Raw genomic sequence first — 26,478 nt, 5'->3', positions numbered from 1 at the left:
TGTGGTGTATATATTCCCATTTATCTGCCATTACCAACTCTACTTGAGACAGTACCATCCTCATGGCTCATTATTCTAGACAAAATTACACTGTTGACATCAAACAATTCACTCATTCTTGCTCAACCTGCTTCAAACTCAAACAAGTCTACTAATATTAGAGGCTCACGGTCAGTCACGGTCACGGTCCTCCCATTGTTCATCAATTTGCTGGAGCAGGCCCAGTAACGTCTTCATCATGTGACTTGTTGTTACTGTGTTTGGCATATTGAATACGTCACGGGTAGCTTGCCAGGCTTTGCCATGCGGGCAAGATACTCTTGGTAGCTTGCCAGGCTCTCTGAGAAGGGTGGAGGAATCAAACTTGGGTCAGCCATGTTGGCTGCATGCAAAGCAAACGCCCTTCCCGCTGTGCTACTGCTCCAGTCCAATATTAAAGGCTACCAATATTTTTTTTGATATTTTATCATTTAAGCTCTTAATCCAGAATATAGAATTTTTTGAAATGAAATAATTTCAAAAACACAGGCAAAATATACCTTCACTTTTACTTTGTATTTCAGTCTTCAAGAATGTATGTGCCTTCCATAATGAAGTATATAAACTCTTCATTTTGCTTTATATATGTGAAACATATTTTTTTCTTTCCAGCTTTATTGGGACATTACTGACATATATAAGTTTAAAGTACACAACATAATGGACCAACTGAAGTATATTGTGTAATAATTGGCACAATAAATTTAGTATCTATGACTCACATAGTTATGATAAAAAGAGAAAACTAATTTTTATAATGATGAGAAATTTTAGGATTTACTCTTAACAGTTCATATTTATCATACAATATATCATACAAGGTTAGCTAGACTCATGCTGTATATTATTCATTACTTATTTATTTTGAATCGGGAATTTTGACATTTTTTTCTTTTTCTCTAATACTCCCCCTTCTGGGTTGGAGCGATAGCACAGCGGGTAGGGCATTTGCCTGGCATGCAACTGACCCGAGTTTGATTCCTCTGCTCCTCTCAGAGAGCCTGGAAAGCTACCCAGAGTGTCTCGCCCACATGGCAAAGTCTGGCAAGTTACCCGTGATGTATTCGATATGCCAAACACAGTAACAAGTGTAACAATGGAGTTACTGGGCCCGCTCAAGCAAATCGATGAACAATGGGTGGACAGTAACAGTAACAGTATCTCCATGCTCTCCCATGTTCCTTCTGGTATTTTTAAAAAATAAACTTTAATGTTTTTGTGATTGTACATTTTAGACATGCAGTATTTGTCTCTGACTTTTCGCTTAGCTTAGTGTGCTCACGGTTGTGGCATCGGTGACCAAAGATTTGGAAGTCCTAAAGAAATCTCCATATACTTGGAGTAAATCTGAACTGATCACACTGACTTAGAAGTCTCTTACACTGAAAGATGACTATGAATTTCTTCTGCATTCAGTAGGAAGCTCTATTGATCTTTGAAATATAATATAAGTGGTACCCAATGGACTTCTATTTTAATGCAGCAGAGAAAATTCAATGAATTGTCTAATTCTCTAGGGTCTTTTATAAAAACTACCCAAGGCTTGGTTTTAATGAAGAAAAGTCACAAGGAAATTGAGGACAGAGTCTCCTGGTACTCATCCATTAAGGCCATGACACCTGAATCATTGCCTCAGAATTATGGAAGGCCCTAATGGAAGAGTTTAAGATTTTAGTGGGATTTGCTGTGCGGACACAGATTGTTTGTGTAGAATATCTCACTACATCAGAAATATACTTCTATCTGTTCACCTGTTTATTGGTTTATGAAAATGAAAGTATCCTGTAGATGTCAGAATCTTCAATAGAGATCATCCTCAAACAGTTAGCCTTGGCCACTTGATTTTGGTGTGTCAGGCTAACATTTATGGACAGACTTTCCATATTTATAATGCTTTACATTGAGCTGGAAAACAAAATCCTAGTCCTTTGAATGGAAGGGTCCTTTGAAAGGTGGAAGACAGTATTTTACCATGACCAGTACTTTTTTCATTCTTTCTTTCCTCTCTAATTCTGATAATAGATGTGGCTACATTGATTTGGTTTATTAATCTTGTAAAACAGTATAAAAATTATTGTCAAATTAATTGATGCATATATATTACAATATTGACACTGCTTATGTTGTAATACATTTATTTATTGTTATTGTTTTTGCTGTTCTGTGTCACACCCAGCTGTTCTCAGTGCTTACTTCTGGCACTGACATCAGGGATCACGCCTGTAGGTGCTCAAGAGACTGAATGAAGTGCCAGGGATTGAATCTGGGCTAGCTGCATACAAGAAGAGCACCATACTTTATGTGTATATAGTGAAGATAGATATATGACATATCTTTATAATTTGTTCACATACAAAATTTGGACTTTCATTCCATTTCATAAGATATTTAATAGTGAACTTAGTGTTGTATAGTACTATCAAGATATAAAGATGTAGATCTGAAACTTATGTAATGTTATACTGCTATTTTATTTTGAGTTTAAATAATTTTAATATTTAAAAATAAATATTATATTTTTATTATTGGGCTGGAGCAATAGTACAGCGGGTAGGGTGTTTGCCTTGCAAAATGAGAGTATCTTGCCCACACAGCAAAGCCTGGCAAGCTATCTGGGATGTATTTGATATGCCAAAAACAATAACAACAAGTCTCACAATTTGTTGTGAGACGTTACTGGTGCCTGCTTGAGCAAATAGATGAACAATGGGAAGACAGTGCAGTGCTATTTTATTATTATTATTTAATAATTTAAAAATTGCCCTCCTTTTAATTTACTCCATAGAATTGTATACTAAATTTCTTCTCCTAAAGGTTATACTACTTTTCATTCCCACACTCATAAGTGTCTGTTATCCTACACTATGGCTATTGCCAGGAATTCTCTTTTTCTTTTTTTAGTTAGACAGAAAATGCTATTTTTTTTGTCTGGTGACAGTGTTGAACAGCTTTTACAAGCATATCAGCAGTTTCCATGTCATACTGGTTTTCTTTCTTGTTATTTTCCTGTCTTTCCTAAATGGTTGTTGATTCATTCTTATTTATTTTAATACCATTTTCCTTAGTTGTAGGATAACACTCTTTTGTCCTTCCTTAGGTAGTTTAGGTTTGTCAGGTCACACCCATCTAAGAACACTGAACTTGTAAGCAATGTCCTTTCTGTGTGGACACAGGAAGACAGTTAATATTATGCTTTGTAACTTGGGAATTGATTGACTCTGAATAATATTTACTCCTGGGCATCTGATTTCTTGACTCAGTTGCCCTTAGTTCCTAGCACCCCAAAAGCAGGGTCCCGACGAGGGACTGAATGGACCCAGGGCAAGCAGTGAGCTACCCTGGCATCAAAATGGGCCAGGCCAAAGAGCCACGATACTCAACTATAAGTTGAGGGCATGATCATGGACAAATGCTGTTATGATCCAAAAGTAAGTAACGACGAGACTAGGACCCTGCTGGAGCTAGGAAGATTAACCTGGCCTGAGGACTGCGAAATGTATAGTGAGATGTTCTCAGGCAGAACCAAACTAAATTTATATCTCTTACTGTGCTCATACAGAATGACATTGCTAGAAATATTAGAAGTAGATTTATTACAACTATTTAAGTAGATTACTAACTGAGGGAAGAACACACCCTTGTTGGGATCCCACCCTTGGGTGGATCTCCTAGTAATCTGAAGTAATCTCTGTAGATTAGATTTTATCCTTGAGTTAATCTCCTGGAGGAGTGGTCTTACCTCTCTTTGTTGATTCGTCAGTATTCAACCCACCTTTATGTCACCGCCTTATGTGACTGCTATATAAACTAAGACGTAAGCTCGGAAAGGGAGTCAGAAGCGAGAGAGCTCAGGCTCCAGAGATCCAGAGTCAGAGCCAGAAGGAGAGAGGTTCCAAAATTGGGGCCCAGGAGAGAAAGAGGCAGAAAAAGACAGGAGTGAAGAGGATTGGAATAAACTACTATTGATATAGACGGGCCTGGCCCTCATTTCTTCTTCCGTCTGCCCTTGGCCAATAGCCGTTCCGATCCAGGCCACACACAGTGGCTCAAGAGCACCGAATGCAGACAGTGAGACAGTGTCATCCAGTGAGCCCGTGAACACACAACCTTCGGCGTGATAAGATTTTACACTTAGTAATATCAATAGCTCTTTCTGTTATAAGTATTAAATATTTGTTTTATAGTTTGTGAGTTGGAGTGGGGTATTTTATCAGCAAATTTTGGTTTCTGTACTGTATTATTTTCATCTTGAAGTGGACAGGCATAGTGACTCTCTTTTTGGAAAAAGGAAGCCTAAGAATGTACTGGAAATGTAACAGTAGAGAGTGGAGAGAAGATTGGACATCGGAGTTTGTGTTTGTATACTGTGAAATTGAGTACAAAGAAAAAAGTTTACTTTATGTTTTTCCATAATATTTGAGAACCTTTAGGAATCCGCACCACCCTTTTGTGTGTGTGTGTGTGTGTGTGTGTGTGTGTGTGTGTGTGTGGTGAGATAGGTTAAGAGGCAAGTGCTTCATCAGGTAGGTGATTAAACCATTCTTTGTGATAAAGGTGACAATTAGAGAGGTACATTAATTCTCAAGGTCATTAAGCTTCCACATGGTATTCTACTATTGTAATTTATTAGTGAACTTTAAAGTTGGTGAACTTTCAAATACAGGGTTGTTAGTTTTTTGTGGGTTTTTTCTTTCAGATTTACTTAGACTAGCCCACCCAGTGGAGCTGGGGGCAGCTGTGGCCTGCCTATTGAATCCTTTATCCTAATAAGACACATTAGCTATGATTTGATTACCAATGATGGTGCCTTTGGCCACCTACATTGTCTGTCTGCTATATTGAGGAGTTGGTTATCCCCAGAGTTCTGACTCTAGCTTTAAAAAGTCATGTACCCTCCTGGGTAAATGTTTATTATTGTTTATTTACTTTACTGCCTTATCCATTATTCCAAGGGCTTTGGAACCATTAGGGAGATAATATTGCATGTTCTTTCATGCAAAGAAATTAATTCTAATCAAGAGAGTGTCACTTTTTATTCTATTCATTGAGGACTGGAATGTTGAACTAACTTTAATGACAGCTTTCACAAACCCATTATTTAGGGTAATGGATAAAATGGAACGTTTTATTGAAGCAGGGCTCATTTATTAGCATGGCATGAATACACTTAACATTATTCATGCTAGCAGTGCAAATGTATAGTCAAAGAGTGATATAGTAGTAGGCGAAGGACAGTATTTTACCATGACTAGTACTGTTTTCATCCTTTCTTTCCTCTCTCATTGCAATACACATATAAAATATTTCTGATTTTATGATCATGGAATGCAATCTTGATAAATTAAACTTAGACCTTTAGAGAACAGGGATTTGTGAAGTTTAAAAATAGTAAGGCTTGGGAAAATGCTTTGAAAAGATTGTGAGTACTTCACTAATGCTAGGTACAGAGTTTGCTTATATGCAACCAAAGTTCATCTTGCCCCTTTGCCCCAACTTCTGAGGAGGTCACTACCACTGACAAAAGTGGAATGAATGATAATGCAGATGATAGTGAAGATTAAGAATAAGAAAACCTTAGGAGAGGAGAAATATGCCTGCTCAAGTAATTAAGCTCCCAGAAGGAAGAATTTGGGGCAATGAGGCACTGGGCTTGCTTTGTTTTCTCTTCCAATCTTAATCACCACATGGAGTCAAGAAATGCAATATGTTTTTAAAATTGCCCATTCATCATGCCTTCCCTTCATGCCGTTGAGTCAGCAGGATGCAAAGCAAAGAGCCTGAACTCCAAGTTAGAGGACTGTGAGGCCCAGCCTGCCGCAAACACTGTGAGTGGTGCTGGAAAAATCAACTCATATTATTGGTTTTTCTATCTAAGAAGAGCATTTTAGATCTTAGGATAGTCAAAGGTGAAATATGTACAGAACAATGACAGTTGAGATTATCTGCAGTGTATGTGGAAATAATATTTATTGCTTTTATCTCAATCAATTAGAATAAATGTAACTAATATTTAAGGCTCATAATGTTCAAAACTCAAGAAAAAATTGAAATGCATTTTTTAATGCTTAGTGAATAATATTACTGATGAGATGATAAAGAACATAAAGAAAGGACATTTAGGAAATGGGCTACTTTAATTTTTTTACTTAACATTGAGTCCAAATACTTCAAGTAGATTATTTCTAAAGTGAGAAAGGGTTAGCAGCAGCCAAGATAGTTGGTGTGTCTGAGTTTATTTTTATGGGTTTCTTGACCAGAAGACCCAAGAGGCTCTTTTGGGTAATATCAACCATGCAGAAATTGCAATTCTATATTAGACCAAAATGATTATAGATGACATGAATCTCAAGATCTATCACATCAGGACAAGTTAAAAGATAAAGTGTTATCTACACTCAGATCAATGAAAGATGTCACTCACTTGATTCCAGGATTGCTGACCCTCTGGTCATTCTGGTCACATCGTTATTGTTGGTTTTTTTTTTTTTTTTTTTGCTGCAGAGTAGTCTGCCCTGTATGCTGTGTGATTTTATGTTATACAGTGGGGATCTCTTTCTGGAAAAGAAAATATATAATCGCCACCCAAAGACCCTTTCTTTTTCTTTTATGCCAAATCCTTTGGGGGAATAACTATTCAAATAAGAGAAATCTTGGGCCCAGGGAGATAATACAGAGATGAAAGGTAATGCTTTTCATGTTGCTGATTTTATTTGATCCTTGGTTCCTCCTAGACCCCTGAGAATAATCAACTGCAGCCTTTGAGGCCTTGAGCACAGCTGAGTATAGCCCTCCAGGTAATCCCTGTCACCACAGATCCTGAGCAGCACCACATCCTCAAGCCATTGCACTAATTCACTCACAGAGCATCACCAGGAGTAGCCCCTGGGATTCCTGAATACTGATTAAAAGAGCCCCCACCCCCACAAAACAAGCAAACTAAAAAAATAAATAGAAGGATTCTTATCTTCCCCTCCTTATTTATTTAGTTATCTTTTAGTAGTACTGAACTCATAGGTTTGGAAGGCCTTGTGTTACTGGGGATTGATATGAGGCTCCACATTTTAAAGCAAATGCTCCATCTCTTTAGGCGATCTTCCAGTGAAATAAGAGGGTTCCGACATCTTTTTGGTTACCACATACAGGAATTTGTTGACCAATTATGAGCTACTTCAGGTTATACCCTGAGCATTTAATTTCATTTTACTCCTTCATTTTTCATTATTCAGTGGTGAGAAAACAAAGATATTGCATTGTCTCCTATTGAATCTGTGAAAGAAATTAAAAGTTCACCCATTGGGTTGCAATATGTTCATCAGTAGGAATTAAGTGTTTTATAGAATACTTACCAAAAGTAACAGAGCTACTTGTATTCAATACATTTTGATAGACAGAATTGTAATTGTGCAATTTCTCGTCTTGCTCTTTCTATTGGATTTATCAGTCCCATTAGTAGCAATGAATGCTTTAGGTTCAAAATGTTCAAAATTATTTTTTAATGTTCCTCAAATGAAACATACAGAACAAAGTGTGAGCAGAAAATGTAGGAGTCTGATCAAAATTAGAGCAGTTTTTGTAGATGGTCTTCTAGAGAATTGTGGCTGAGCTTGTAGTAAGTGTATGATCCTAGTATAGAGCAGCTTCAACATTCCTCTCCTGAGTTGTTTGATAATCTATGGAAATAAAGTGGAGTTGATCACTTTTCTACTTTGAGAGAGAACAAGTGAATGTTTCTCGTGTCAATGCACTATCATAGTGATATGTTTACTATCTGTATGTTTGAAACATGATCATTCTGAAAAGAAAGAACAAAATGTAAATAGGAAATGTATGAGATTTATCAGAATTAAAGAAGTGCTTATAGATACTCTGCTAAAGACTTGTCGTGACTAGAAACCATGTATTCAGAATGACTTGCCTTCATATTTTAGCTGTGCTACTTAGGAATCCTATATTCTGATTAACTGTATCTCCTTGATTTATTTGTGAGGTAGTTACAACAATTATATAACCTATATAATTGTTAAGAATCCAATGATGAAGCCAATGCCTGTTACCTAATAAGTGAGTCTTTATCCCATTTTTTCTTTTAGTTTCTCTACAGGTTCTGTGGTAATGACTTTCTCCTCTAATGACTGATATCTGGTGAACCCTTGGACCTGACTTGGTCCCCAACAAATACAAGTTGCAAATGCAAAGGAGTTGATACATTTCATAAGACTCTTTAATAAAGTATAATTGTAACAATGGGCAAATTCCTCTTAAACTAATCATCTGAGTAGACAATTTTGAGGTATCTTTCATTAAACTAGGCAGAGGGTCCTATGGGAAGTGGTGGCTAACTTAATAGCATATCTTTATATTGACTTTTCCTTCCTAGTCTGGCTTACTTTCCTTGTCCTTCCCTTGTAAAAAAGTTCCTAGATAAACTGCCTGCATGTAATACTGTGCTTTAGGTTTTTTTTTTTTTTTTTCAGAATGACATAGTTGGTGTCAGAGCGGCCTCAAACAGTGTGGGGGAATTAAGCATTACAGTTAACTAACACAATCCTAATGATGGTTTAGGGTGTTGAACAGAGAGTAAGTCAATGTTGGATTACGTGGTCCCTATTAGGATCACAGTTGTTATCTAAACTGTGTCGATAGCCAAGTTTTGTTAATCGCTTTGTATACCTTGAAAAAAATAAATGTCTGATTTAGAACCATTTACTATCAAGGTCATCTCTGAAAACTAAAATTGGTCTCTCTGTGGCAATTTAAACAAACTGTGGTGTCATAAAACATGGGGCATTTAAGCTGAAGACCAGGTTTAGGATCAACTTTTAAGAAAAGCTGAACTGGGACTTAAGAGTTAGTACAAAAAAAAAGCCCAATTCGCAGTAACAACAAGTTTCATAATGGAGACGTTACTGGTTGCCCACTTGAGGAAATCAATGAACAACGAGAGGACAGTGCTACAGTGCTACCAAATATTGTGGACTACTTTATAAAAGCAAAGTTGCTCGATTTGCTCGGGCGGGCCCAGTAACGTCTCCATTGGAGACTTTGTTGTTACTATGTCTGGCATATCGAATATGTCAAGGGGAGCTTGCCAGGCTCTGCCGTGCGGGTGAGATACTCTCAGTAGCTTGCCGGGCTCTCTGAGAGGAGCGGAGGAATCGAACTCGGGTCGGCCATGTTGGCTGCGTGTAAGGCAAGCGCCCTACCGCTGTGATCCATGACCTTAAAAAAAGTTAGTATAATAATTAATGTACTGGCCTTATATATAGAAAAATTGTCTTGAAATTATTGTTCAGCAGCTTCAATGCTCATTTTCTGCTACCCTTCTTTTTTGTAATCTAATAATTAGAATAGTAAACTCAGAGAAACCTGAGCATGAAAATAATTTATGCTTGGGAGTAAAATACCTTATGCACTGAAGAAATGTAAGGGCCTAGCTAATAGGTGCCATATGGAAATGGAAGCATATGTATGACAATGACTCTTAAAGCTGCTTAAACCTCACATATGTACTATGGGATACAGAATACAAGAGTGATTTTATGGAGCATTTATTGGCATGAAAACATGAACATATCCTGGGATTCAACATCTTAGTAAAGTAAGCTTTGGGGTAGCTCCTTGAAACTTGAATATGATGAGATACTAGCAACTGCCATTCAAATCTTAGCACAGATTTTCAGCATTCTTAAGCAATAACAGAAAGTCAGGGAACTACTTTCTATTTGAAGTAGATATCCACTATTATTTGAGTGCCTGATTGTGACAAAAATAATCTTATGACTAGAGAGACTCTCTAGAGGTGGATATGATCAGATCTACTAAGGCATGATGCTGGGCAGGGCTTGCAACAATCCACTGTGACAATGTGAAATAGAAATTCATCGTGATTTACCTGAGCATATCTTGCAGGCACAACTGACAGTCTGAGCATCTAGCTTAACCTATCATATGTCCCAACACTAATAACTCATAACGGAGACTTCTAGAATCAAATGTGACAGCAGAAAAATCTTTGTATTGAGTCACAAACGGGTTGTATATATTGGTCAGTTCTTGCCAGCAGTTAGTGATCCAGTATTCAGGGGTTGGCAGTAAAGATGCTGTGAAAGAAAATTATTGGGTTGTATAAATAAATAATTGTCCTAAGAGGAGATTGACTTGGACTTCTGAGTAGTGAGGAACGGCTTAGCTGCTCAGGATACCAGAGGGAAATATTGGAAATATTGAAAAATCTGAGAAAAATTGTTGGATATTAACCCTAAGTGTTTTAGGCTTCATCAGTGAATTGCGTCATTTTCCTTCTCCCCCACAGAAACTTACAGTGCTCTTGTGAGTACCCCTAATCCTCTGAGTTTATCTTTAATCTTTTCTTTGTGTGTTGCCTTTCATTGTCACAATTCCCCAAGTCAGTCTTGCTTACTTATAACCCAAAACTTCTGGTGATTCTGGACTTTGTGTTTGAAGTGAATTACTTTCCTATTTCCCTTATAACCTTTTCATATTTTATTATGACTTGCCTTTGACTCTGTTGAGACAAAAGTAGTCATTGAAGCCCTAGCCAATCAGGGCATTCAAACTCAACACATCGGGATCCTCCATGAGCTATATTACAGATTCACTACCAGGATCTCACTATTCTACAAAGAAATGATCATCCATGTCAAGACAGGGGTTCGGCAGGGTGATACCATTTCACCGAAACTCTTCAGTGCCACCCTTGAGAAAGTCATGTGACGACTGGAATGGGAAGGAATGGGAGTGAAGATAGATGGTCGGCAACTACACCACCTCCGCTTTGCTGATAACATTGTTCTAATAACACCAAACATTAACCAAGCGGCAGAAATGCTGGGCGACTTCGACCATGAGTGTGGAAAGGTTGGACTACAAGTGATTGTAACAAAGACAATGCTTATGAGAAACGGTCTCTTTGCTGACATTTCATTCACTCTCAATGGGACAAACATCTCCGAATGCAACTGTTATGTGTACCTAGGCCGAGAGGTCAACATGACGAATGACCTGGCACCTGAATTGAGCAGGAGGAAGAGAGTGGCTTAGAATGCCTTCGAGAGCATCAAAGAAATAGCTAAGAGGATGAAGAACCTCCAGCTATGGGCACATCTCTTCAATTCCACTGTTATTCCTGCATTAGCTTATGTCTCAGAGACCTGGGCCCTACGAAAACAGGATGAGAACATTATTCGGGTCTCCCGAGGAGGAATGGAAAGAGGTAAGCTTGGAGTATCACGTTTCACTCAAATGAGAGAAAGAATCCAGAGTTCTGACTTCAGTCGATGGTCAAGAATCAGGGACGATGTCTCGTTTGCCAACGTGTCGAAAATCAGATGGGCTGGACATGTAATGATATTTGGAGATGACTGCTGGACTAGAGTTGTTACCGACTGGATTCCATGGGATGTCAAAAGACCACATGGCCGCCCACCTACCAGATGGTCAGATTTCTTTGTCAAGACCCTAAATGATCAGTTTGAGCCTCTTTGTGTTCCTAGAATGAACAGACACCATTGGGCTATACTAGCACATAACAAATGGAGACGTTACTGGCACCCACTCAAGCAAATAGATGATTAACAGGAAGTCAAGTGATCAAGTGATATTTTACTATATATCTATGTTCTTTGTTTAAACACAGAAAGACCATTAATACTGTGCTCCTAATATTTAAGTTGATTGAAATATATCTACTCTTTGGCATCTTTTAGAATTACTTGACTCAGGCTTTGGTTGCCATTGTTCCTAACACCCCCAAAGGGGGGTCCTCACCAGGGGACTTGGATGGATCCGAGATAAGTGGCAAGGTTACCGCAGCAACAAAATGGGACAGTCTTGAAAGCATAAAACATGGTCTTGATGCAAGCCATTATGACTTAAGAGACAGGACCCCTTTGGGGAAGCACAAGGTGAATCTACCTGAGGACTTAGTCTGGGGTTTATGGTAAGACTTGCTTGCCCTCAGAGCCCAGAGAACATAGTTTTGGGATGTATATATTTTACTGTGTTTATCCAAATAACTGCAAGTACTAAGTAGCAAGGGAAAGAGAAAAACAGTATAATGTTTGCCACCCCTGGATGAATCTCTCCATGTAGCCCCTGGGAGACAGTGTTTCCTTGAGTTAATTACCCCGAGCCTAAACACTATACTTCTGTAAACGATCAACCACACCTACGTGCATCCCTTTACCTGTACCTATACCTATATCTATACCTATACCTTGAACCCTCTAAGGTGTTATATAAAGCAGTTCTGCATTAAACAGCCATTTTGACCATCTCTCTGTGAGTCGCCCATCTCTTTATTCCTCTGCTGGGGAGACAGGGGAGGTGGCTCTAGGATACTAAATGCATCAACACCCTGAACACTGTGTAAAAGCATAAAGTTAGATTAATGCAAGAGAAAGCAAACTAAGCAGACCTTTGTGTTTTCTATTGATGATCATTCACCTTAGAGGATGAATTAAACAAAAATAAAATGATTCATCTGTTGGATGTGAGTTCTCATTGTTCTTGGCCTCTCTAGCACTGACAGATCAGAGCAGGAATGTAGGTTCATACAGAAGCACTATAGCACTGTCCTCCCATTGTTCATCGATTTGCTCAAGCAGGCTCAGTAACGTCTCCATCATGAGACTTGTACTGTGTGTAATGGCGTGACCATGGCAGGAGTGGGAGATATTCACAGAAACAGCAGCATCGAACTTTTTGCTAATGCCATGCTTAATTTAAGGATTATTACTACATTTCTGGTCAGCAAATACTTTTTTTTTCACTCCTTATATATGAGTATGCTTTGAGATTTGTGTATCCATAAGTTCTAACATTTTTTTGAAAACCAGTAATTGACTACTCATTGTATGCTATGGCCTGATTATAAATCACACCTAATGTTAGTATTTGCTGTAAGGTAAGTGACTGTTTATATAGGCAGTTTTCTTTTGAAAATTGGGGTATTATTACTAAAAGGAAGAAGGAAAACTATGATTTTTAAGCCTGTGTAGTACCCTCGGTACTTGAAATGTAGTACTGTCAGTGCATGAAATGAACTTTTAACAAAATTAAAGGTAAAAGTAAATCCAAGAGAGTACTATTAAGTTCTTTTTCTTCCTAATTGAGACACTAGCATGCCGGGAGATGATTCTTAGGTAAAGTGTTCATCTATAACCAAGATGGGAGATATCTCTAACATACAGAGATTGGTAGACCGGAAAGCTATGAAAAGCTGGATCCTTGTTCAATGCACAAACAGATTCTGAGACTGAACACTGCCTAATAGCTATTTGACTGCAATTTTACCAGTAAGTTTTCTGTTTGTGATACTGAGTACATTTTGTCTGAAAATAGGAACTGGAAACATTCATTGGTTATGAAGAGTAAGACTTGAGGGCTAGAGCCATAGTGCAGCAGGTAGGGCACTTGTCTTGCACATCGCTGACACAGGTTTGATCCCTGGCACCTATATGTTCCTTGGATCACCATCAGGAATGATCCCTGAGCACAGAACTAGAAATAAATCCTGCTGGGTGTGGCCCACAAGCAAAAATCATGTACCTTTATGCACCTATGGGACCTCTGTCCTTGAACACCTTACAACTATTCCACACTGAGTGCATGCAAGAAGTTAGTGTCGGATTTCTCACCAGACATTCTTTTCCAAACTATTTGAAACTGTTTGCTATTCATTCACTAGAGCAAGGCAGTATTATTTTATAGCTCTTACTCTAATAATTCTCATCAAATTCTAAGAATTCTGTCTCCTTAATTCCTATGAACTTGATTCCTGTTTTCAATCCTAACAGCCACTATTAATTTTTAGACAACTAAAATTTTCTGTAGGAAATGTAGTTTATTTATCTAACACTTCAGAAAACAGATTCCCCCATTGGGATTCATATGGTTGTTTGTTTGATCAAATTGTTCAGTAACTCCTCAGAACTAATTTTGTGAAGTCAATTCTCCTGCGGAGTGCAACTATGAATGTTTTTGCTCAGATTTTTTTCCTTTTTCCCCTTTTATTATGAATATCTGAAGCTACTCCTTAAGTCAGCATAAGCCAATTACTAGCCAATGGTGGTGCTTACATCCCCTAAATCTCTCAACATTATGGTGTGTCTGTGGCTCGGAGAATAATGTAGTTCAAGCAACTCTGATCAGTCAGGAGCAGAGACCTTAGAGTTTACTTCTACTGCTATCACTTCCTAGAGATCTCCACCTTAAACATATAATTTTCTAGACCTCCAGGGATGCATGATTTTTAATTTTTATAGCTTGGTTTCCAGGGAGCCACCTGTAGGTTAGAGTGATTCTCTCTTCCTGCAGAATTAGATTCTGTTGAATCTTTCAATACCTGTGCTGTTGTGATTTCCTCTCTGGTGGGTTAAGTCTTTATGTGTCCAGAGGAACTCTTTCTGGTGATTCATGTCCTCTTTATTTCCTTAAAATTATTTATTTTCATAAAGTTGTTCATTATTTACTACATTCAATATTCCAACACCAATCCCATCACCATTGCACCTTCCAACTACCATTATTTCCAACTTTACTGACCACTTCTCAAGCCAGCCCCAGTAGAAGACTCTAAATAATTTATTTTATATTGCTCTGTTATGAGTAATTCACTAAAAATGTTCAAAAAAGGTTTCCTTAGAAGCCCTTGTATAAGATATTCTATATGTTGTTACAGATCAAGCATTGTGTGTTACTATTTTCTTAATCAAGATTGTTTGCCTTCTACTTTACATCCCATCTAATATGGTCTGCTACTCCTTGTATATCAGTGGTGTAGAGCTTGGGACGTGACATGGTCTCGAATGCACCTGTGCACTCCAGGAATTCTAAAATTCTGAATGGGGTTATACTACTGGAGTTGTTAAATTTTCAGCTGGATGGTGACTTTGGAGTCTGGAAGCATCTATGCAGCTTGTTGATCTCTTTTGAGAATTTTTACGAGTCTCTGGATCGTGGCCAGTTAATGATCTTGTTGGTGCCAGAGGCAGTTCCTGCTGCTGGGACTCTGTCTGGGAGGGTTGTGGGGTCACCTTCCCCCCTCCAAGGTCCTCCTGAGACTCAGTCTGCTGCAGGGTCCATTGGCACAGTGCACAGGTCTTTTTCTGTAAATCTTTACCATACAGAGCTGTTTGTTCAGGCCTGAAACCAGGTTTTGTTTTCCTCTTCTGACTGTACCTTCTCTTCCTTTCTTAGAGAAATTGAAAATCTGTGTTGTTGCAGAAAGCTTCTTCATCTTAAAAGTTCTGTTCATTGTTTGTAAACTTCCTAGAATATAGGGGATAGCCAAATAAAGTACCCTGTCATGACTGTTTTGGTATGGTAGATCTCATGCAAGAAGATTTGGAAGGTAATAGGTCTGAGTGAGACAACAAAATTGACCTGTTTCATAATTTCTGATGGTGAATGACTTACAGACTCCTCCTTCACTCATTATGAAATGGCAGATTTACCAGACTGTGACTTTTATATATTTATTTATTTATTGGTTTTGTGGGGGCCATACTTGTTTATCTCCAGGGCTCTCTCCTGACTACATCCACAAGTCACTTCTAGGTGGTGCTCAGGGGACCATATGGGATCAGTGATTGAACCTGGGTCAGCTGCATGCAAAGCAAGTACCTATGCTATACTATCTCTCCAGTCCCCAGGACATGCATTTTAAAGGTTTCTGGCAGCTTTGGAAGTTACGTGGGATAACAGAGCTGTTCCTCCATCTCATTGTACATGATAATAATACATCTGATGGAATTTTGACAAAGGTTTTGTCTTCATTCTCCAGGACAGGGGACCAGTGATCAGGGAAGGAAGATTGTATTTCACACAATTGTCAGTACTGCTGTCACAAGCTTTAGCTGGAAATGTTTTAGTACTCCAAGGTTTCTAAAACTTCCTTTTAATAGAAAACTAGTGGCACTGTGTTGAAAATCTTGAAAGAGGTAGATTAAAGATTCATAATTAACAATTAAAAATTAATCAGTAATATTAAGAGAGTCAGTTTTAGTCTAGGATTTGGCTTAAATTGTGCTCTACCAGTTATTAACAGCATGATCATATCTCCTCAGTGGTGCTTCTCTGACTCAGAGTTTTCATTTGTAGGTCACATTGATAACTAATGATTTTTTTATAAAGTTGTTGAAAGCATAAATTAGATAATATATCTATAATGTGACTAATATTTTAATTCCCCGAGTCATTATTCCTATTCTTGCCTTAACACCTTCCCCTTATCACCTCTTCCCATATATGAAATAACTGGGAAAATAATTACATGGTACCAAACTTGAAATTTTTTTCAATGTAGGACAGCAGAGATTCCTGCTTCTTTCTTTGACTTCCTTGTGTTTTTCTAATTATATCTTAAGTAAATATAGTTTTATGCCTCTAGATGGGAATCCAGAAAGAGATGGCTTTGGAGAAATTCTTGCTTGGACTTGTTTTACATGAATATTTCAGAATTGAAATTATATCTGTACTAATCAGACGAAATTCTCATTATGCTGTACATCTAGAAATAGCAAGAAATAAATGCTTTTTGATACCACTGGTGTGAATCTAGTTCATATAACTAAGACCAGCAAAATTGTTCCTCGGAGCTCTGTATATCCAAGTTAGAAAAACTGAAGCATGTTGGAAATTAGCAAAGTAAATATATGTGATGAATTTGGAAACCTGCAGGTACCAAGACTAATTGAAATCATTTTTAACTTCAAAGTACCTTAGCCTTGATTTAAAGCTTTGAAAACCTTCTGAACTTTGAGCTATTGTGACTTCATTTTATTGGCTGTTTATCTATGTTATCATTGTAAGAAATGAAGTTGATTATTTCATAATCAAGTGTCCAGAAAATAATTATGTCATATCTATGATCTTAGGCAATATTTATTTTTACTAAAAGACTCATTACCTGCATTAGATTATATAAAGAGAAAGTTCTTCAACCCTTTATTATACGTGCCATATGATTAAGATACTACTTTTTTTTTTATTAGTGAAACACTAAGGTACAGTTGTAGACTTAAAAGTTTTTGTGCTTGGGTTTCAGCTATACAACGATCAAGTACCCATCCCACCATCAGTGCCCATTCTCTACCCCCACCAATCCCAGTATCCCTCCCACCCCACCACCCATTTCCCTTCCCACCTTGCCTCTGTGGCAGGGCACTCTCTTTTGTTCTTTCTCTATTTTTGGGTGCTGTGGTTTGCAGAAGAGGCATTGGGTGGCAATCATGTTCGGTCTATAGTCTACTTTCATCATGCATCTCCCATCCTTGGCAGATCTTCCCAGCACCCTTTATTTGGTGCTCCCTTCTCTATCTGAGCTGCCATTACCCCTAGAGTGTGTGGATGGCCTCCAAGCCATGGAGTGAACCTCCTGGTATTTATCACAGCTGTTCTTGGGTGTTAGTCTCTTATTTTGTTACTTTATGTTACCCAGATGAATGCACTCTTTCTATGTCTGTCCCTCTCTTTCTGGCTCATTTCGCTTAGCATGATACTTTCCATATAGTACCACTTGTATGTAAATTTCATGACTTCATTTTTTCTAACAGCTACATAGTACTCCATTGTGTAGATGTACCAAAGTTTCTTTAACCAGTCATCTGTTCTTGGGCACTCAGGTTTTTTCCATATTCTAGCTATTGTAAACAGAGCTGTGATGAACACAAGTGCAGATGTCACTTTGTCTATACTTTTTTGCCTCTCCAGGGTATATTCCCAGGAGTGGTATTGCTGGGTCAAATGGGAGCTCAATTTCTAATTTTTTGAGAATCATCCATACTGTTTTCCAAAAGGGTTGAACCAGTTGGCATTCCCACCAGCAGTGAAGGAGGGTCCCTTTCTTGCCACATCCGCACCAACACAGGTTGATTTGTTCTTTTGGATCTAAGAAGTTTTTGCCCTCCAAACAAACAGTGACCAAAATACAAAGACAGTCTACAGAATGGGAAAGGATATTTGCCAAATACACATCAGGCAAGTGGTTGATATCAAGGATATAGAAAGTACTGGTTGAACTCCACAAGAAGAAAACATCCAACCCCATCAAAAAGTGGGGTGACAAAATGAACAGAAACTTTCTCAAAGAAGATATCCAAATGGCTAAAAGGCACATGATAAAATGCTCTACAGCATTAATCATCAGGGAGATGCAGATCAAAACCACACTGAGATATCATTTCACACCTAAGATACTACTTTTAAGGTGACCTTGGATTTTTTATTTTTATAAACTCATGAACACTTTATAGATTGTTATGTCATTTGTTTTTATTAGATTCATTTTTGTCTGTAGAAAAAACCTGCTTTGTTTTATGAAGGCAAAATTGGGCTTCTTTTTTCCTTCAAGTAGATACTGTCTCAAATGCTAGTTATTAAATTCAAAAGGAGCATACACATTTTGGAAATAGCTAAATTTTAGCTCTATTTTGTTGAAGCTATTGGACAAAAGACAAAAATCTCTGTAAGTCCTTTATGGAAGGGCAATGTGTTCTTTTGTAAAATACAAGGCTTATAGCTCCCACATCCTGATTTTAAAATAATACATATTCCTTGTTAATATGTAGACATGCCAATTACTTTACCATGCAGAAATAATTTTTTAAAAAACCTTTTTTTTTGCTTCCCTAGGTACATAGCAGTATACAAATTACAGTCCTAAATACTTCAATATTACTTATAAATCAAGGTGGAAGGGGGTAATATGGTCTTTTTATTCTATGTATTCAAATACCTAGAGTCAGAGTTATAGAAGAAACTTGCTAGGTCCCACTATAATTTTTTCTTAAATCTTCAAAAACAGATTCAGGGAACATACTTTTTTTAACCATTTCCCTGCCTTTTCTCCTTAAATTGACTTCGGGTCTATGTGAGAGGAAGGAGAACATACAGAACTGCACATAATTTAACTTTGTTCCAGTTAGAACCTAGAAGCTGTAGTAAATTGAAAATAAAATTAGATAGCAATTAGATACCAATTAAATAGTTGATCATGGAAGTAGATGACAGGATAAAAAGGTCATAAATAAATAACATCTGTGATGAAGCTGCATCTTCTTCAAATTAAATGCTCACTTTAAATTTCTAATGAACTGGTAACAGCTAATTTTAATTGAAGTAAAGTTAACTGTATTCAGTACTGCCTTCATTTCTAATTTGTTATATTAGCATCTTTCTAGATTCCAGAACAATTAGTATTTGTAGGAGATCAGTATTCTTTGAGAGGAGTACTTACCAAAACTCTATGTTGGTTTATTTTGGAGTACTTCAGTACAGATTTTAAGTGAACTTCAACTATTAGCTGAAAGGAAGTCAGCCTTCATTTGGAAGCAAACAGATAGCTCTGTAATCAAAGCAGAGTAGAAAGGAACACCAATTATCCTTGTCTAGAACTTTAAAATGCCTAGTCTAACACAGCGGATTATAAGAAAAGGAAGATGTCCTAGGGAGGATGACATAATACTGGACCAAGACTTACTGAAAGCATTGATGAGCCTTTTCTCTATTAAAGAGTTGCCTTCTCAAACAGCTTCCTTAAGTATCTCAACTCCTCGTCTTGTGAAGTTGCTACTTCATAAAAAAGAAAACCATAATTTAACTATTATTAGAAAAAATTCTCATTAAAGTCATGGAGAAAATACATGAAATACTTGTTTTTGCTGTTTATGGTCAGGAGAGACAAAAATGAAGACTGCAATTAAACACAAACATTCAAAACTGTTTCATGGTTTGTGGTAGAAACATCTCTTTGCAGTCTGCTGGGCAATCTTCCCAATTTTCTGGCTTGATTTCCAAATGGCTGAAGCTAGCAGTGATTTTGCTTTGACAGTCAGCTAATGAGCCTCCTGCAGCATCCTTTCAGCTGCCTTAAGCTTAGTGGAATTGATCAAAACACCTAAGGAAGAATTCACGTAACCAAAGTTTTCATGATTTATAGCTTATATGAATTGTTTTCCATATAGATTTGGATCTTCACTATCCTCAGATTCCATATAAAAGCTCTCTACTTAGGTATTTTTGTAGGTAGAAGAAGGTACATTTTTGTAGGGAGAAGAAGGCACACCCAGAATTACTCAGGAGTCTTCCTGGCTTTGACCACTGGTTATGATCAGGGACCATTTATGCTTCCAGGATTTGAGCCAGGGCTAGTGGGATGCAAAACCTGTGGCTTAGTCCCTATCCTATCTCTCTGGTGCATGCAGATATTTTCTCTTACTTTATAAAATGCCTACAGTCCAGTGAATGCTTGTAAAAATTAACACACAAATTCATGCATGATTTAAGAAGAATTTAAAAGCACAACTCTTCCATTTCAAATGAGAACTATAGAGTAAGATGCTAATAACTCATAGGAAAACACTAGAAATGATTCCTGGAGGGTTTTGCCTTATCTAGAGCAAAAATATGAAGATAGAAAACTCTGAAGCACTTTCAAGGAATAAGAAGTGCTTTCAGGGAACGTTTTGACTGAGGTAGAATGGGTCAGTGAAGAAAGTATCACAGAGATTGATTTACTGTATATTTGTAGAGTTTTTATTTTAGTGCTATATTTGCTACTGTCAGTCCATGAATAAAAAAACAACCATTACGCAGATGAAACTGACATAAACTTAATGATAACCTATGTGGTCCAGTTTTCCCAGGGCGCTAAAAAAACAACACCCCACCCTCCCCACCCTCTACTCCTTCACCAAACTGCAACCAAGTAAGGAAAAGCGTGCCCCAAATGAAAGCAGAAACAATTGTTTTAAAATGATGTTAGTATATTAATACTCAAATAACTACTTATAAAAAAATTTTTTTTTGCTTTTTGGGTCACACCTGGCGATGCATATGGGTTACTCCTGGCTCTGCACTCAGGAGTTACTCCTGGAGGTGCTCAGGGGACCATATGGGATGCTGGGAATCGAACCCGGGTCGGCCGCATGCAAGGCAAACACCCTACCCGCTGTGCTATCTCTCCAGCCCCACTACTTAAAATTTCTAAAGATAGTTCGAAACATTCTTGCAGTCTTGGCAAACATCTCAGGGGAATTCTTTCACTGGCTTCTCCATCCTTTGTAAACTGAGCCATCGGAGCTTCTCTCTCTCCTATGCCTTAGCTTTTTTTACTATTATTTTTATAAAGTTGTTCACATTATTTCATGACATTTAATATTCAAGCATCAATCTCACCACCATATTTCAAATGTTTCCATCCCAAACCCCAATCCCTGCCCCAAAGCAGAACCCAAAAAATACATTTTGTATTTTTGTTATGAAAATCTGCTAAAAATGCTACAAATAAGTATCTTTAGAGGAAAGAGTGTGGAGATTGTTGTATTTCACCCAGGAGTCATTCAGTCCTTCTATAAGAGATCAGTTACATGGTAAAGATTGAGCCTTGTGTGATTTATGTATATATATATATATATATATATATGTGTGTGTGTGTGTGTATATATATATGTAAAAAGTATGTATTTCCCTCTAAGATTGCCTCCTTCTTTGAACCCTATCAAATGTGGTCTACCTTAACCTTTGATTATGCAGATACCTTTGCCTCCTGAAGTTTAAGGCTTCCTTCCTCCCAATCTCTCATCAATTCTGGTTATTATAAAATAACATTTTAAATTTGGTCTTGCAAAATAATCCTTACCCTTAGCAGGAAAGGGGAACAAAAAGCAAACCCTTAACACTCTTCCCCTTCATACCCACCACACTAACAATTGATGATTAAAAAATAATGTGCTGCAAAGTAAAACATGATAGTTGTTGTCAAAGGACAAAAGTATGTCAATAACTCTCATTTTTACTAACCGGGATCTTTTTTTTTCCTTAGCTTTTTGGGTCACACCCAGTGATGCTCAGGGGTTACTCCTAGCTCTGTGCTCAGGAATTACTCCTGGCAGTGCATGGGGGACCATATGGATGCCCATATGGGATTGAACCCAGGGTTGGTCAAGTGCAAGACAAACACCCTACCCACTATTCTATTGCTCCAGCCCCCAAACGGATTACTTTTGACCAATGAATTAACAACTAATAATTGGATTCACTGTTAAATAGGCATCATTATCATACTAACCTTTATAATGAGGAGTGTATCTAATTGTAAAGAGCCATCAGGCTGAGAAATATTAGTGATTTTATTTGAGATTATTGACACATTTTATTTTATTAGGACAGAAATGATAGTCTCATCTTCCTATAGGCTCCTATCTTCATTTCTAGTGTTTTTCTGTGGTACTTCTTCAAGGTCCCTGGGGAGTTTGGAAGAACTTTTTACTGTCTATTCTGTTCCAGGTCTTTTACTCTTTTTGGTTTTCTAATTGTAAACATATCATCTAATTGAATGCCTTATTTTCCCTTTTAGTTGCATAGTCTTTATTACTTCCTGAGACATTTTCTCATTATTTCTTTAAAATGAAGGCTTTTAAAAATCCATTAATAAGCAAGCATATGCTACCTATTGACACTTGACTCTGTCCCTTCTCTTTCAACTCAAGAGCCTTTAAAGAAAAGATTGTCTTAGTCCTTTCAGTTAGTTGTTTAGTGTTAAGCTATCTCAGACTTTGTTTCTGGAGACTAGACTTTGGGGAATAGGTGCCAGCCGGTCAGACGAAGACCTTCTCCAAAGTGGTTGACTTTCCCTGGTATCTTCACAGGGCTAAGGAGTTTTGTGAACTGTCTTTACTAAGGGAATGAATCTCGTTCATGAGGAACCACCCTCATTCTCTACCCCTGATCTAAACACCTCCTAGAGGGCTTCACTTCCTATTTCATCCTATTTGGGGGGCAGGATTTCAACATGAGAATGAGGAGGAAGGGGATGAACACAAGCACTCAGAATATTGCAGAGTTGATTAAAACAAATGCAGTGTCTAAGAAAATCTATTAGCTTCTCTTGTGGAAAGCACCGGCAAGACTTGTCAGAATATTAAATTTACTGCCTTTCATCTATTTGCAGTGTAGGGCCATCTGGCCACGAAGAATGGTGCTTTAAATAGACTCGGTGTGGTCTGCTGGCCTCTGACATCTCCATTAACATGGTCAAAATCAAACTAGAAACCAGGAAATATTCATAATGGGGCTAAAAGTGATTTGGTCTCTGACCTTGTACGTTAATTGCTATTAGCTGTGTCTTAGTCATAGTTTTATCTACTGCTATTTCCCACGTAAAAGACCTGTTTGAGTCAATAGAAAGGTTAAATCCATAACTCTGATGTCATTATTTCTTAGTGATGGAGATTCTAATTTAATTTATGTACTACTGTTAGTGCAGGAAATTAACTGATGAGTCCATATATTTTAGCCAAATAATTATGAAGCCCAGATGTGTAGCCAGGCTTTTGGATGAAAAAGAGCATCATTTAATCTCTTCAACCCTTTTGTGGTCCTTGGCAGTTCATTAAGGTGATAGTTATAAGATCAGATAAACATGAGTTTATGAAAAAGAAAGTCACACTAAGTGAGTGGTGGCTTCTCACTAAATTCCTGTATCTGAGGAAGAGGAAAGCAGACTGATGCATGTGAGACTCTTCATTTCATTAGACCACTGCAAAGTGGGTGCTGCAGAGAATGGGGGGTCGGTAAACCTAGGAGGGGGATGTTGAAACAGCATTTGGAATCCTTTCACATACAATTAAGGTTTTATTCTGGGAATCACTGAAGATGACTCAGAGGCTGAAGAAATGCTTAGGGAAGGAGTGAGACCCTAAACTCAGTCACCAGTGCTGCTGCTGTGTGTGTGGAACTATTCTGACCTTCCCACTCACTATGATCCTCAGGACCTTTGCTCCAGAGAAATAAATAGTTGAATTAAAAAGTAAAACACCACAAGGTCTTCTGAGCAAGAAAAGTTATCTTTATCTTGTCCCTTTTTTTAAAGCCCCAAATAAGGACAGATGGAAACCTGACTCAGAAGCATTTCGTTTAGATTTACTGATACAAATTCTCAGGAGATCTTCCCAGGAGGCAGTGGATTGATACCAATTATGCTAGTATCCACCAATCAGCAACCATCTCTTCCTAAAACTGTGCTTCTCTGTTTTCTATTCTTATAAATAATGCTCTTGAGACAGTGCAGATAAGATCATTGCTTGGGGGATCTGTGTCCACTGTCTTCCAGTCCACCTGCTTGTGATCAATAAAGCTCTTTCTTGATCATCCACCTGTTTCTCTATTGACTGGCCTTCACAGAACAATAGAAAAATCTTCATGACTGTGCTTGTGGAGAGCAAGCTACATCTTTTCTTTTATCTTATTCATCTACCAGTCTTGGCCTTTCATGTTACTCTGATTGGTAAATTATTTTCTTGATAAGCCACTTAATAACCTTGGACACTTTGATGCAAACTTGATTATTTAAAAAAAATAGAGTAATTGGCTGTGTGTGTGAGTGTGTGCATGTGTGTGTGTGTGTGTGTGTGTGTGTGTAAAAGACAGAGAAATAAGGTGAGATATAAGTCCAAAGGAGGGCCTGCCCTACAGGAGACATTCGGTACTTGCTATCCCTTTTCACTTTTAGTTAATCTTTAATTAATCTCATCAATAGTGACTCATTTTGATTTAAAACTATTTGCAGCATATTTTCTCTAAGCAAACAATATGTTTTTTAGAACACTGTCTAGTAACAGCAGTGCAGAATCAAAGTACCATTTATGCAAGATTAAAAAAGGACATACTCAGAGCTGAAAGGAAATAGATTAATTTCAGCTTCAATTTTTATAACTTTATTGCTGTGACATAATACAAATGGACTGCCAAGGCTAACAAATTAAGTGTTTGTGTCTAGGGACAGATTTTAAATAGCATCTCTCTCTGTGTTATTAGGCGCCATATTCTCCTTCTCCCCCCAACCAACTCCAGTTTTGGTATAGATGTTTGGGCATATTTTTATCCCAGGACAGAGTTTTTCTCTTTGAAGAGGAGTGTTTCTTCCTAATTTAAAGAATCAGAAGTGAAATATGAAGAGTTGAAAAGTCTTGAAAGTAATGAAAATGATAACGAATTGAATAAATAAATCTTAAAAGACAGTCTCAAGAAACTCCTATTACTGAATCTCAGGGGAAAAGTTTAAAGGTGATGTAGAATATAAAAACCTGCAATAAATAATACATATGTGCCAATGAATCACAGTTTCCATTTCAGTTAAAAGGAAGAGCAAGGTGTGTGTGTGAGTGGCGGGGAGGGTGGGAGGGATGGGGGGGATCTCTTTAATACTAAGTAATTTGGATACAATTTTCAGATCCAGTTCTTGCAGACTCTAGAATTCAGCTAACAGACTCGCCTATGAGATTTGTTTTTTCCATCCAAAGAATTTTGTCCAGCCTCAGGGTTTTTCTTATGTGAATAAAAAATATCTTGTTCAGTATCAAACAAGTTGATCAGATTTTTGCTCAAAAACCTATGGAAGGACCACCCTCTGCTCTGCTGTTGATTAGTTTCTTTCTAGTTCTAAGCTTCTTTTGAGCCAGAGAGCATGCTGGTAAAAAGTGTGTAAATCTACTGATCTAGTGGACATGGAATGGTTCACAGAATCATTGGTTGAAGGAAATGAAAATTTTACTGCTCTGCATGATTTCCCTGTATTAGTTTATTTTATTTACTAGTCACCACAGAGTCCTTAGAGGAAGGCATCATGATTCCTATTTTCCAGAGGGGGGAAAGTGGATTGCTTGCATGTTGGCTTTGCCTGCTTGAGCAGTGTATTGACTTCAAAGCTCGGAGTCTTCAGCAACTTCTGAGCATCTGAAGACCCACAGGCAGGTTGGCACCTTTCTTTCTTGCCGGCCATGCCAAGTCCACTGAGCAGACACATCATCTTTGGAGGATTTCCTTGACTTTTAAGAAAGTCTTAAACTTAAACCCTCTCTTGCAATTTCCTGTTTATGGGGAAATACAGTCGTGTTCTCTAATCAGAAAACTAGTATTTTAGAAGAATACCAACCCTCAGATATTTCTGAAAATTGTTGTAATTAAATACTGATGCCAGGTAACAATTGACACAAATTTACTATTTTAGTTTTATCATTTGGGCTGAAGCGATAGCACAGCGGATAGAGTGTTTGCCTTGCATGTGGCCGACCCAGGTTTGATTCCTTCACTCCTCTTCAAGAGCCCCGCAGGCTACCAGAGAGTATCCCACTGGCACAGCAGGGCTTGGCAAGCTTCCTGTGGCGTATTCAATTTGCTAAAAACAGTAACAATAAGTCTCACAATGGAGACGTTACTGGTACCCACTTGAGCAAATCAGTGAACAACAGGAGGACAGTGCTACAGTGCAGTTTTATCATTTGAGCACAGCCTTGCCATTAAGTGGTTGATTTATTTGTAGAAATTTGTATGTAGAAAAATTATTCTTAATATCAAATCAATTTTTTCAAATAGAAATTATTAAACATTGGAAACATGTACCAATGGATTAAACTAATT

The sequence above is a fragment of the Sorex fumeus genome, unplaced genomic scaffold (genome assembly GCF_029834395.1).
Source record: "Sorex fumeus unplaced genomic scaffold, SorFum_2.1 ptg000051l, whole genome shotgun sequence".
In the NCBI taxonomy this organism is placed as follows: domain Eukaryota; kingdom Metazoa; phylum Chordata; class Mammalia; order Eulipotyphla; family Soricidae; genus Sorex; species Sorex fumeus.
The sequence above is the reverse complement of the archived record's forward strand: the minus strand, read 5'-3'. Positions refer to the sequence as shown.